Source organism: Manduca sexta, chromosome 7 (assembly GCF_014839805.1).
Source record: "Manduca sexta isolate Smith_Timp_Sample1 chromosome 7, JHU_Msex_v1.0, whole genome shotgun sequence".
In the NCBI taxonomy this organism is placed as follows: domain Eukaryota; kingdom Metazoa; phylum Arthropoda; class Insecta; order Lepidoptera; family Sphingidae; genus Manduca; species Manduca sexta.
Window position 1 is genome coordinate 3382033 of NC_051121.1, and position 14877 is coordinate 3396909.

At 35.6% G+C, this 14877-nt stretch overlaps 1 protein-coding gene across 11 annotated transcripts in view; it reads right to left on the bottom strand.

Moving 5' to 3' along the window:
- Positions 1–14877, bottom strand: part of LOC115447677 (brain tumor protein) — a 520294-nt gene that overhangs the window by 120334 nt on the left and 385083 nt on the right. Inside the window, exon 4 of one of the 11 annotated variants that reach the window (XR_005114083.1) lies at positions 7771–7946. The exons of the other annotated variants lie outside the window; for them this stretch is intronic. The gene's annotated coding sequence lies outside the window, so the exon portion shown is untranslated. Of the gene's footprint in view, positions 1–7770; positions 7947–14877 lie in introns of those variants that run through there. 11 annotated transcript variants of the gene reach the window in all.

Genomic DNA, 14877 nt, shown 5'->3' on the forward strand with positions numbered 1-14877 from the left:
AGCGACATCATACTTTCAGTCGAAAACACATTCACGCACATAGCATATTCGCAATTAACCACAAAATGATCACAAAATCTAAAAACTAAAACCCAGATTTTTGGTGAAAATATGCGTTATTACTGGATTAATTTTGGCACAAAGTCAGCAAAGGTGAAGACGAGTAGATTTCATTTAGTAACGCAATATCAAAATGATACCTGTATATGACTATTGTGCGTGAAATTTTAAACAAAAGAATAAGAACGATTATAATATGCATTAGCTCTTATAGAATATGGCAGGAAGGAGAGATGTCCTTTATATAGTCCAAGACGCAAAAGCAGTAAAAATGTTGCAATAATTCAACTACATTACAAAATAAAACACACAAACTCATCCCGATTTATCCCTGTCGGCGACTGTGCCGTTCCTGGAACGCTATTTCCTACTAGCATTGGAAAATCTTTGAATTTCCTGCCAAAAGATATCGGACCGGTTGGGGAGCCGCGAAATGCCTCGGATCTGCACCGATAGGGAAAACGCATTGAATTTGTGATAGCAACACATTTAAATGCATGTTTCACGTCTATTATTAGAATAAGTGGATCAAATATATACGTCGCACTAATCTACGCAAGTAAACAATTTATTTTTATAATACATTACAATTAACAGCGCGTATTGATTTAGCATTGCGAACACGGCAGCTTTTTAAACATGATCGCTCTGTTAAGAGTGTATGACGACGAAGAATTAACTTCTGAGCCTAATTTCGGTACTATAAAGCCCGAAAACAACCAATAATCACGCCTTTTATCGCCTAGGGGATAGACAAAGATGCAACTGGTGCAACGAATTTCTGCTATGTACTCGTATAGTGCGTCTCATGATGTGATAGGGTAGCAAGTCATTTCGGGCATAAATTCCAAACTTCTGCCCGACCCGGGAATTGAGCCCAACACCTCAGCACTGCAACTACACCACCGAAGCAGTTTTAATCATAAAAGAAATATATCTTATTTATACGTTCATTAATTTGAATTTAAGTAGGCCTGGTCATTATCACTTACCAAGGCATACCTTATGAATTTCTTCATTATATATTTATATAACATATTTGCAATTAAAATACAAAATAGCAAAATAAAACGTTACAAATGGAGCGCGGTGTGCAGTCCTTCCGTTTAGTGTTGTGTTACGCACACCGCATCGATATCGATGACTGTAACTCGATTCGTTTGCATCATATTGTATCGATTGCAGGTGCCGGCCATGTCGAGGTTGAATCTATACATAGATTTTGATTTTATGCGAAGACTGAATATAACAATGGAACTAAGGATTCTTAGAAATTGGTAAAATATAACTGAGATAAAATATAAAAAATTACCACATATATGGGTAATTTACTTAATTTTATTACATAAGAACATTTTATATAAGTTTATTAAATGGTGTACACACACCTGTAATTCCCGTAGGGTAGAGACGCAACTGGTGCACCCACCTTTCACCATGCCATACAATCCCATAATGTGAAGGGGACGTCAAATCTTATTATCACAGACCTCCCCGAGGCAATAGGGTACCGGACTCATTTTTGTTCTTTACTATTATCAAATATTTACATAATATAAATTATAACACAGAAGGAATTATTAAAAATCCGTTAAAAAATCAACAAGTTATAAGTCTTTGAATTTCGATGGAAGGGGTAATTAACAAGAAACAGAAAAGAGACTAAATACCCACATGTGACGTCATCGGGAATTACGACGCGTACGAAAGAAAGAGATGAAGCGATATCCCCACATCGCGCCCACGTCTGCACATTACAATATTTTAAGTATGAATTACTCGCCCATTTTTTAACCAATTTTTGTGCACTCGGTCTCCACGAATGCACGCCCATGAACGGAGGGACATTCGTCGAGGTCCTGGCACACAGTTAAGTGTGTTTACCTCATGGTTGTAACTACTCGCTCGCTCGCCAATATTTCTTGGCCTTCTCCCCACCGCCCGTCCTAAATTCCTTTTCCTTCCCGCATACTTCCTTCCCCAAATATCTGCCAACTTTCCCTAGAGCCCTGCAGTCCCTAAGCCGGAGAATTCTAGTATCGCATTTTTTTTTATTATTTAACAAAAGGTATAACACATAACACAATCATTATAAAGAATACTTAAGCAAGATTTCCCCGTTGTTGCCTGTGGAGTCCGATACCCAAAAACAAAACCCTACTATCACAGCATTATTACGTACTTAGCTTCTTTTATCCTCAGATTCCAATCGTAGATTAAGATTGGGATCGTTTACTCAAAAACGGTTAAATGGTCATTATCGTAAACAAAAATCCAAATTGAGCTACCAGGGCAACATGAACCGAAGGAGCTGTAATAACATAATAATTTGGTGAATTTCGCGTGATCTACACGAAGGGTGAACAAAAGGCATGGAACAAAGAAATAACGCCTGATTGACGAAACAATTACCCGTTTAAGGGAATCGCGTGATCGGGCGAGTTAAATTTCAGGAATAATACCCTTGAAGCTACGGAAATAGCATCGTGTTGGTCTACCGATCTCCTAAGTGTTTTAGGATGAGACTACGGCTTCAACTTTAGTCCGTGATTTCTAGGATCATCAGAGTCATTATGGATTTTTTATATGAAAAATTATGTAGATTTCGATTAGGCATGGTCCTAGAACCTTACATCAACTTGGTATAACTTAACACATCTCAGTGGGAAAGGGTGAAATTTCTCAAAAGGTAACCCGTTGCAAAAAAGACATTGCCTTAGTCAACATATCGCAACCAATTTAACAGAAAATAAAATCTAATACGAACGTAAATAAACCTAAAAGGGAAGCCGATAGGAATCGGGTTGCATGGACGCTTCGCCACTGACACGTCTCTATTTTTTTAAATAAAATGATTAAATTTGTGTATAAACACACAATTACGTTAACGAATACAGATCACATCACACAGTGATGAGTGGAATCAATTTCTCGCAATACGTTCATGGTGGGCCGTTGCCGCGTCCCTGCCGACTTGCAGCGAATGTAAACAGGCAGACGCGGCGATCGATATGGCGCGGTAAACACGGCGGTTGCCATGGCGACGCGGCGGAGATTTCGTCACTTCCGCCGCCCCACGTCGCCCGCGCTCGGGGGCGCTGTCCGCGCCAGCCGTGTCACAGTTCAGTGTGCAGTAGGTTCATGTTAAGGTAGGTAAAGTATTTCTATGATGACAGAGGTGTAATTTGTCTTTCACAGTTGGATGACGTATGGAGGCAGTTTACATTTGATACGTAACGTAACGTAACGTACGTCTGCGTCAAATAGGTAAAGTTGCAATTTCTTTTTAAACCTACGTGGCTTGCAATAATATATAAATAAGGAAATTTGTCTATTACAACAGGTTTAAATTGAAAATTCGTAGCAAGCTTTGAAATTGTCCTCTACAAGCAGGTTGCAGGCTGACATTGGGAAAGCACCAATCCCTCACGGAGACAAAGACTTACAGATAGACTAAGGCTACCTAACGGCAAGCTAAGCGGATAAGTTGGGGTAGTCATTATTTGCTCCCCTCAAAGTGCTTTACGAGTTGTGCATTGGAAGGGCTTCGGGGTGGTAAAGGCTAGTGAAATAAAATGCAATCGTGTTAAGCTCAGGTGAATGCATGTAGTTAAATATATTCAACAGTAACCTAAACATAACCTGAGTGCCGACGGTTGTAGGGATAACTGACTTAGGATTATTTATTGCGATATTATGATCTACACTTACTATATCGACGCTGGAAAGCATAAACGCTGTAACCCTTGAAATATCGAAAATACGTTTTTTACACCGTTGGAATCAGGAAATTTTTCTGCGTCGAATGAACCAACTCTCGTTGCTCTAGGATGAAAAAAAATTTTTGCACAGCGTAAAATTTTGGTGATTTTTTTACATATCTCAGACTTAATATTGCTGTAACCCACCGAAAACTAGTGTTTTTTGTAGTAAAGGTACTTACAGCATTTGATCGGTCGTAATCTAAAGTGTGACCATGGTTACTGCGTTAATACGGGAAAACATTTTTAGACACACTCAGGTTACAGCGTTTATACGGTATGTAAATAATATACACTCTAAAGGTTACAACGTTTACATGGTATGTGACATGAGCAGATTACTAATTTAAATCCTTTTACATCGTTTGAAAATACGATCCGTACCGTATCGATCGTTTGAAAATCTTTGAATTACTGCGTTAATACAGTCGCGTGGCACCTTTTTGCAGCCGACGAAACGTCTTAGTCGCTTCGTGTCGTGCAGTGTTGTGTTTGCTGTAAGTTGGAGCTTTTAACGATAAGTTTTTAATTACATTCATATTTTTTTTTATCGATTATACACTAATTAAGCATTGTCCAATGTTTCCTTTTATTATGATTTACTGTAATAGGTAAATTATAACCTAACTACTATCATTATGTAAAATGTAGGAGCAATATTAATTTTAGTAATATAATTTTGAAGCATTTCTTGAGATCTTGAAAATCTCTTAATTGACATTGACTAAAATTTTGTAATTTTGATAAGCAAAAGCAGTAGATAAAATAAGTCTGTGAGTTATAATAAAAAAGTCCTGAGATTTTTTTTTTCATTTTAAGAATAAATGTTAAAATTACTTAATTAAATAATATATTTAGTAATTTGATTTCAGATGTCGTTTGAACGTCGTATATAGCGAAAATATTTAACACTAGAGTTTAATTCCATCTCAAATAATGATGATATGATAGATGTAACTGAAAATTGTAATAATAAAAAAATAACGATTCTCAGTGAAAAAATCTATAAAGAAATAAACGGAAAATTGATAGAAATTCTTAATACTAGGTTTTGACATGAGAAATTGGCATTTTGTATGGGAAAAATACATACTGGATTTTTTTTTAATATAATTAATTAATCAAAGTATGCGCTATTGTTATCTATACATTTTTACTAATTGTAGGGAGTTCAATGATCTCTTTACTAAAAAAAACATGGGGGCGAGAATCAATAAACTTTCTGGAGGCGGTTTGGAATCGGAGTCGAAATTTGATCAAAATTCGAAAATAGTAATTGTTGGAGCATGGTCCGGGAAGAGTACGGCGGATGTCGCAGACATTTCAATTGCAATTCCTCTAGTTTAGTGGCTGTCTGTTGTGCAGTGTGTGGTCTAGCCTTGTCCTGAAGCAGCAGTGGCCTACAGCGATTGACCAGCCTCCGTTTGGCAGCTAGTTTGCCCATCATGGTTTGCAGTTGCTGATAATAGATATCTGCCATAATCGTTTGGCCAGATATTAGAAAACGTTAGTGAACGACACCGGTACTAGTCCACCAAACACTCACAAGTACCTAATCTTCTTTGAATCATAATAGTTTCTTATGTTTACGCGAATCTTAGACATTGAAATTAAACTAATTTTCCGGATTCTATCGCGGTTTGAATCAATTTTCCCTTGGGGCAGGATTTGGATGGTTCTCTAGGATCCAGCCGTTGTGAAGAACTTTTCATTACAGGTAATCATTCGATTACAAATTCTATAATTATTATGTCGGTTGAGCAATGTAACGCAGCATTCGACGCGATTTTGCTGGTTTGATTCACTCAATCTATGAGGTACCTTTCAAACTATTTTGCTTTCCTGATTTGCTTCAAAAGGATTAAAATACTTTTATCGCTCACACCGAGCCCTGCAGCTAACTCTAAAGTTGTTTGCGATGGATCCGCCTCCATAATAACTTTTAATTTCTCAGTATTCACTTTCGTTTCCAGCCGTCCACGGAGCTTATTCTGAAGGTCGAAATTTCCAGAAAGAAAACGTTGGAACCAAAAAGGTACCGTGTTTTCTTTTACAACACCAGCTCCATACCCATCGTCAATACCTAATGATAACAACAATGTTTCTGAAGAAACAAAAGATCCTCAACAATCGAACGTACTATGATAAGGAAATATTGACCAAAGTTAATTTTGTCTATAATATTTAGTTGAAGAAAACAATTATTATTACCTATTTATTTATTGTATTTGTTTCATTTTTTATAAATTGTATTTATATTATTTGTTTTATTTAATTATTAATATTTCTTAAATACCTTTTAAAGCTAGTTGTTATGATTCGATTATGATTTTTTTTTAAGAATTTCATTTTTAATTTATTTTTTCGAAGATTCCAAAGCAAAAGAAGCTGATTCCGAGAACGCTGTTCAAAAGGAATAAAGATGTTCAGAAGATTAATGAGAAAGAAAAAGTCGTTAATATAGTAGAGTTAAAAATCAGTCAGAGGTTGAATCATAAAAGTAAAGGATTACTCATTTTTAAATTGTTTTTATTGCTTACCATTTAATTTAAGAGAGATTTCTACAAAGGAATATACAGTAGAGTGATAAAAGTTAATTTAATATAATAATTTTGTAGTCAAAAAGAGAGTTCCTAATAAAAATATTAGCTTTTAACTTTTTAAAAGTCCTTTATTTCAACTTCTACCATAGTTACAGCATTTTATTGACGTTTAAGTATAGTCTGTTCCATTGCTTACAGCATTTTAAAATAGAGAGTATGCTAATTACAACGTTTATGCTTTCCCAAAAAACGTGACAAAAGGAATCTTTCATACTTTGTTTAATATGGTTACAGCGTTTTCGAGGTCTCAAAAAAAAGTTCTATTTGCTGTAACCCATATTAAATCTTGTCCAGGGAACTTTAGATGAAATAGCTAATGACCATATTATAGCTGAGCACAAACTGCACAACTTTGCTAAAAACCGCAAGGTTGTAGGTGTAACGGTTCACGAGTTATGTTTTTTTTTCTAAAATTTCAAAAGTTTTTTGGCTCTGGTGTAAAGTTCATACTTTCAGGGTTACAGCGTTTATGCTTTCTAGCGTCGATATATTTAGAATTAGTATTTTTCTGGGTCATTAAACTAGATAAAATAAAAAAAAAATGGCGCTTAAGTGATTTAATCGTGCAACCGTCGCTAAATGTTTCCATGAAATGTAACGACACTTTATTTCCTTTGTTTCCAATGACTCATGCACCATAGGGAACGATTATGTGAGATTAAAATTATTTCCTAGTATAACATTTTATGTATCGTATTTTTGTATTTTAATTTTACGTTTCGCGTGTCATGTAAATCTTTAGGGACTTTTTCAATATCAAACCATTGAAAAGTGATCTTGGGTCACAAATACAACCTTTTTTTATAGGAGAATCAAATACTAGTATAAGCGGCACCACGCTGACTTAAACTACTTCAGGGCATCGACGTTACTATGTTATTACTATAATTATTTAAATAGCACTATTAACATTACCCAATCAAATTAATCAATTATCTAAGGTTATGGGCAAATTATCAAATAAGATGGATACAAGATTTAAAAAAACAATCTTTATTATTAACAAACTCGGTACTCATTATACCGTATCATTAAAATCTAAACTATTGAAAATAATTGATCCAAAGTTGCCCTACTGCTAAATATACTGTAACAGTGTTGTGACGCGCCATTGTAACCGCTCTTACCGGCTGAATATCGTTCATTCGCAATGCTGGTATCTAAACGTTTATTTACTATTGACACAATGCATCGAGACGTGTAACAAATATAACTACTTTTTGACGACATAGTACATTCTATTGAGTCGTAAATGTATGTTATTAATTGGTATTAAACTTAATTCGTATATTTAAAATAAAAAAAAAATATTAAAAAAAAACTACGTAGGTATTATTATACGGAGTTAATTTCGTACTATAGTATATTTTTGAATGATTTTTTCACGTTATTTTTTTATGCTACGTGGTCTACATATGTAGGAAGTTATAAACTCATTCTATATTCAAAAATATGCTGTTATATACATATCATTGAAAAACTTACAGAGAATCTACGTGCTGAAATTATCTCCATTACTTACCTGAAACAAAATATAAAACAATATAATTAAAAAAAAAACAAAAAAAGGTTTACACTGCGTTTTTTATAATTTAGACATACAATACATAAAAGTAGGTTCAATAATAATTTTAAAAATGGAATTATCCTTCTTATTCACAATAAATATTAATTTTCAAAATCTAATTAACCTGTTTATACACAATAAATATTAATTTTAAAATAGAATTAACCTGCTTATTCACAATAAACAAAAGCTGTCGGTTAAAGTTAAACACATCGGAACAAAGGCTTTACCGACAAAGCAGTGGCTGTGGCGCAGTAAATGCTTGCAAATGTTCCAAGTTATAGATAAAAGAATTTAAACATACTATTACGTTAACCCAGGTTCCTGTACCTAAAAAAACTCAATAGAAACTTTAATTGCTGATGCGTGGTTTCCTACAGTGAAATTAAATTTTCGGAAAGGCAACCCGATATAACATTTAGGTACTAATATGCAAAAATGCGGTTATTAGATTCAACAGAAATTATACAAAAAGAGAAGCCAGCAAATACTTTGGGTTACAAAGGAACTGGCCCTGATGAATTAAATATTTTATTAATATACGGGAAACAGAACAATTTGCAATTGTACTGTATACAGTGAAAAAATTTAATGTTGGTTACTTGATACACTCAAAGAACATTTAAGTGAGATAGGTTTTAAATAATTTGTTTTTTAAAGTTAATTAATGTTTATATATTAGTATGACCCACTGATTGTCCTGTAGCTGTGGTCGCTAATGACCTAAGATGTTAAAAAGCGTTTTAAAAAAAAACAATTTGCCTTCAAATAAATTATCACAATTTAGCATTTCACAATAAGATGGCATGTTAAGCCATAAAATGAACAAAGGATGATAAGATAAATAAAACGAAAAATTATTCTACGAACTTTTCCGTTCCGTTTTTAGGAACTGTGTTTCTCGGAATAAAATATTCCACGTTGATATTAGATTATTTTCTGCGTAAATATCAATAATATATTATCAATATTGAAGTAGGTCTACTATAATAATAATAATAATATCAGCCCTGTGTTATATACTTGCCCACTGCTGAGCACGAGCCTCCTCTACTACTGAGAGGGTTTAGGCCTAGTCCACCACGTTGGCCTAGTGCGGATTGGTAGACTTCACACACCTTCTAAATTCCTATAGGGAACTTCTCAGCTGAGCAGGTTTCCTCACGATGTTTTCCTTCACCGTTAAAGCGAACGATAAATTCACAAAGAATACACACATGATTTTAGAAAAGTTAGAGGTGTATGCCCTTGGGATTTGAACCTGCAGATATTCGACTTGGCAGTCCGTTCCACACCCAACTAGGCTATCGCCGCTATATAGGTCTACTATATGTTTAGCAAAATATCTTTGTCAGAATTTCGTAAATTTACTGTAAGAAGACGACTAAAGCAACATGTAGGTTCGACTCCTCATCGAGGCAGACTAAATGGTCCATCTGTTTTGTAACTTTTGAGGGGCTGAAGGATTTCGAGAGATTAAATATATTAGAATTATTGTTTGTGGCATAATGTTATATGTCTTATTTGTCTACTGTTATACTTTATGATTTTATATACTAACATATACAATCTTACTTATAAAAATCTCACTACGCTATGCCTAGTTAGAACACAAATTTACTCGATCAGCTGTAAGTCAAAACCCGCTATCTTGCCTCTTAATAAGGTTTAAACTAGGAACCGGTGATGTTTTTGACAGCTATTTAAGCAATTCTTAACCAGCTCGCTAAAACAAGTTTATAAGTAAGACTGATAAAGCTGAGGAGTTTGTTGGTTTAAACGTGCTAATCTCAGGAACTACTAAACCGATTTTTTATTTTCACTAATACGAAATTCCTGAGTGCTGTAAGGCACTTTTTATATCTAGAAAATTTATATCCCGGAAAAGTCACGCAGGCGAAGCCGCATGTAAAAGCTAGTTTTGTATACAATTGAAATCTTGCTGTTAACAAAAGTTCGCTGATCTGTCCGAGTATAATTTGTACATGTTTGATCCTAGTCCGTTGGCATAGGTCAGGGTCTTGTAGTTAATGATCTAATTTTGTAATTTTAAAACGTACTGGCTTGTCTCGTAAAGTAGCATAAAAAGCGTGTAATTTTTCAAAAAAATTACCAAATTATACCTTTTTGATATTACAAAGTTGACTGTTAAGTTATTCGATATGCAAAACGAAAACTGGCTTGCATACGACACGAAGCCCAAGGACCTTATATTAAATTTAACCATAATTTCAACTTCCTTTGTCCGAAGGAAGCGAACAGATGCGAGCCTCGCCACCTTTCACTGACGTCATATCCGGCAACCTGAATAAAGCCTGATTTACATGTTTCTGCACGATATAGACCAGAATGTAAAAGACCGTCTATGATTTGAGAATTAAGGATTTTTTAACCTCTTAAGTTTATGGATAACACAAAGTTAAATTTCGTCCAATCGTGATTTTTTATTTCGAGTCTTAAATAATTATTGGACCTGGGAATGGAATCTAGAACGCTACGAATCATAATAATAATATATGTTCATGAATAATATTAAGAGCATCATGGCCACAGGAAGTTCTTTGCCGAATATTCTCTAAAGATTAATTTCCCCTTATTCTTAGACTTCTTTTTATCTAAGGACGGAGCATTGCTGTGGTAACAAGTCTGTGTCTCAGTGCTGACGGCTTGGCAGCCTTAGTGCATAGCCATAGGGCGTTGTGATTGGCTAATATTGTTGTATCTCAATATTAGCCAATCACACTCCGTCCTTGGATAAAAAACGTCTATGAATGAGGGGGCAAGCATATAAGTTTTAAACAAGCCGACATAATTGATTTAATTGGCGAGGGCTAATCAATTCCCACTCCTACCATCAAGCGCATCAGTTGTCAAGCTGATATAAGAAAAAACTAAAATAAATGCTACCTTCCACAAAACACAATCTCGGAGTAAATTTGACGAAGGAGCTTCTCTCGCAAGGCACGTCTATCATCCAATTATGGCCAACAAACGTGACGTCACCCGGATCCCGCTGTCAGATTTGGATTAAATTAAGCGATTCCGGGGTTACTTTGTGATCTGGGGACGTATTTATAAATCAATCTGACTTTTGAGTAAAATCTCAAGTAGACATTTATCATAGACGTTTTTTATCTAAGGAAGGAGTTAAGCTGTGATAACAAGTCTGTTTCTCAGTGCTGACGGCATGGCAGCCTTCGCAGTGCGTAGACATAGGGTCGTTGTGATTGGCTAATATTGTGATACTTACAAACTTGTTTTAGCGTAAAGATGTGGTTAAGAATTGCTTAAATAGCTGTCAAAACATCACCGGTGTCCTAGTTTAAACCTTATTGAGAGGCAAGATGGTGGGTTTTGACTTACAGCTGATCAGCAGACATTATAGTACATAAGTGTGCGCAATACACAAGTGCACTCTCTGTTCCTTTACTCTCATAGTCCGGTGAGATAGCAATGCGACATGACTGGGGAGATCAGGCGCAGGACCAACAGTTTTACGTGTTATCCGAGGCATGGGGGTTTCACACCGAACTGAATTGGACTAAATATATAATAATAATATCAGCCCTGTATTATATACTTGCCCACTGCTGAGCACGGGCCTCCTGTACTACTGAGAGGGATTAAGCCTTAGTCCACCACGCTGGCCTCGTGCGAATTGGTAGACTTCACACACCTTCGAAATTTCTATAGAGAACTTCTCAGATGTGCAAGTTTCCTCGTGATGTTTTCCTTCAGCGTCAAAGCGAACGATAAATTCACAAAGAATACACAGCTGATATTTTAGAAAAGTCAGAGGTGTGTGCCCTTGGGATTTGAACCTGCGGACATTCGTCCTGGCAGTCCGTTCCACACCCAACTAGGCTATCGCCGCTAGTAGTAAGTATTAGTATAATATTAAAAAACCTCTTATTGAATTTGTGTAAGTATCAGTTCGCAGTCTGGAATCTGAGCCCGATATGGCAATAGGCTCGCCCTCTATCACATCATGGAACGGAATACACACAGCGGAATTTGGGTGCATTTATTGCGTTTCTGCCTACGCCTTCGAGGATAAAGAACGTGAATTGTGTATTTAGATTCCGTCAAATATTCCACCGCCAGTTCGGAAAGCAGTTTCCACCAGAGTAGAACGGGAAAGACACTCTAGTATTGCTATTTTTACAATCAGTTCTAAAGTACAAGTATAATTTGTTTAAGCGATAAAGGTCACAGTATATCAAGATCCTTAACGGATTACAATTAGTCATGAGTCACTTCCTTCGAGCTCATTGGAATAACATCAGTATCCAGGAATTATTCGCGATTCCACTGCTCCGCGAATCAGCTGGCTTTCGCTTGCCGGGAATTTTAATACCAATCGGTTCAATGTATTGGATTTATCGGGGATTGTTTGTAATGAATAAGTTGCTAGTGACGTAGACTGGGTCTTACGGAGCCAAACCAATATTTGTAGCGTCTATTTTCAAAATTAATTCCTAAACTTTCAATGTATCCGATTTACAATTTATGGCTCGCTGCTTTTTTAGTTGCCGCCATGGGTCATGACCTACCATCTCCGTGGTATGCTACTAGGAGTGGTAGTGTAGTTTGGTGGTGTAGAATGTCTTAGGTTTGTTCTCGGAATAAACTAAATGTTACTTTCGTTGGATTTATCGCAATTTTAATAAACATCTGTTAGGAAAGTTAAGGAGTTTCAGTATAATTTGGAGGAGAAGTCTTTGATTGATTTAAGGATAACATGTGATATGCAGTTTTGACTATAATAGTAACACTAAAATTAATCCGGAGTACATCACATAATGAATATACCCAAAATCATGCATTTTAAAATGATGTGTAAATAAATGAAGACGGAAAAACAACTGAATTTAGACTTTACTAGTATACGTTATAGGGTTTAAACTTTATTTGTGCATTATTCAACGAACTTCATTCATCACAATTTGAAGCCAACTGTAGGTTAGAAATTAAACTGTCTCACAAGCAAGTTGAGATCAAATCTAACTACCAATAGTAACTGAACAGCTAGTTTACGCCAAATAGCTAGCAACTTTGTCGGCGCGGTGCAACTTCCCATCCGTTTGATATAGAGACAATAGCCAACTTGCACGGAGCGGCCATGGTTTGGTTTCAATAATTTGAGACGATAGGCGTTGAGCTAGGATAAGGAGCGATCGGTGCGATGGAGACCTTTGATACTTAATCTATACTTAGAAGCTGTAGTTTGAATAATCACACAAATTACTAAACCGATTTTGTTTTTTTTTCCTTAATGGGAAGCTACATTACTCCTGACAAGTATAGGCTTTTTACGGCGAATTTCAGGAATAATTATATCACGCTAGCGGAGACACAGGCGAAAGCTATTAATATAATAAATCGGAAAGTTGACAATAATGTCTGGATGTTTGTTCCAAGTAAACGCGGCTAAAGCTAATCGGATTTGGATGAAATTTGGCACACGGATAAAACTTGTTCTGGATTAACACAAAGGCTACTTTTTATTATGGTAATTTGTTCATATAGATAACAATGGAGCTCTTTTAAAATACATGGCGACTTTCAGTATGCGCTATAATTCGCTGGTGTTTTAAAGACTGTAAGAAAGGTTTTTCACGCAGGCGAAGCCGCGAGCAACGCCTACATTTACTATATGAGAGTTTTTGATTTGTTTGTATCTTTGTTAAACGTGAATACGTAGTGCGGGTTATTTCCACATATTACTTTATTTCGCGTGTTTATAATTTGTTACATTTATACTATTTAGACAGCGAAGAACAGACACTTAGAAATCTTGAAGCGACCTTCACCTTTGAGAATGAGGGATTCTTATCCACATACGAAGTTTGAATATTAATATTTTATTTAAAATTTACTAGCTTTTTTTAGTTTTATTTGTTCTTTTTTTATTTCAGCAGGAAATAAGGCTTTTTATATTACATTTATTTATTACTTACATTTATAAAGCCCTAATCGATTCAAAGGTAAACGTACAAACTGTACAGTTCAATACGAACGTTTATAGCCAAGCAATAAAAAAACAGATTTCAACAACAGATGGCGCTAGTGAGCACATTACATAGTGCTACTAAATGACAACGGCAAACATTTTGTTGGCATGCAAATTCAGGCGCGGGCAAACAGACGGCGCGAATCTAAATTAATTATGGACGTCAAATTATATTTGTTTTATAAGCTACGCGGGACGCCAGGCTTCATTTGCATTGCGTTGTTTGCTTTACAATTTAATAAGTACATAATAACAATTATTTAAATGGACACTCGCTGAAGCATTTTATTTTTCTAAACAAAAACAAGTCGGTCACTCTGTCTTGTGCAGTACTACCAACACAAACATAATAAATGTACTGCCAACCTTTAGGAATTGTTCGCCCGTGAATAACTAAATACTGCATACCTCTTTTGTTTATGACTTTGTCGATTTCAAGGGTCTAGACTAGACTTTGGCACACCAGTTGCGAAGGGTCAATATAACCCGATTCTTGCTTTCCTTTATATAGAATTAATGTAGAATCTAATTATCATTAGAACGATTTGCTTTATCGCATACTAGCGACCCGCCCCGGCTTCGCACGGGTGCAATGCTGACTATTTAATGGATGTTATTATACATATAAATCTTCCTCTTGAATCACTCTATTAAAAAAAACCGCATCAAAATCCGTTGCGTAGTTTTAAAGATTTAAGCACACATAGAGACAGAGAATGCGACTTTGTTTTATACTATGTAGTGATTAGTAACTACATGTTGGGGTTCCCTTTCGGCAAATTTCACCTTTCGCCATAGCAACACATCTATTAGGTGATGGACATCGTGAGGAAAACCGTATACCTGAGAAGTTCTCTATACGAATTTTGATGG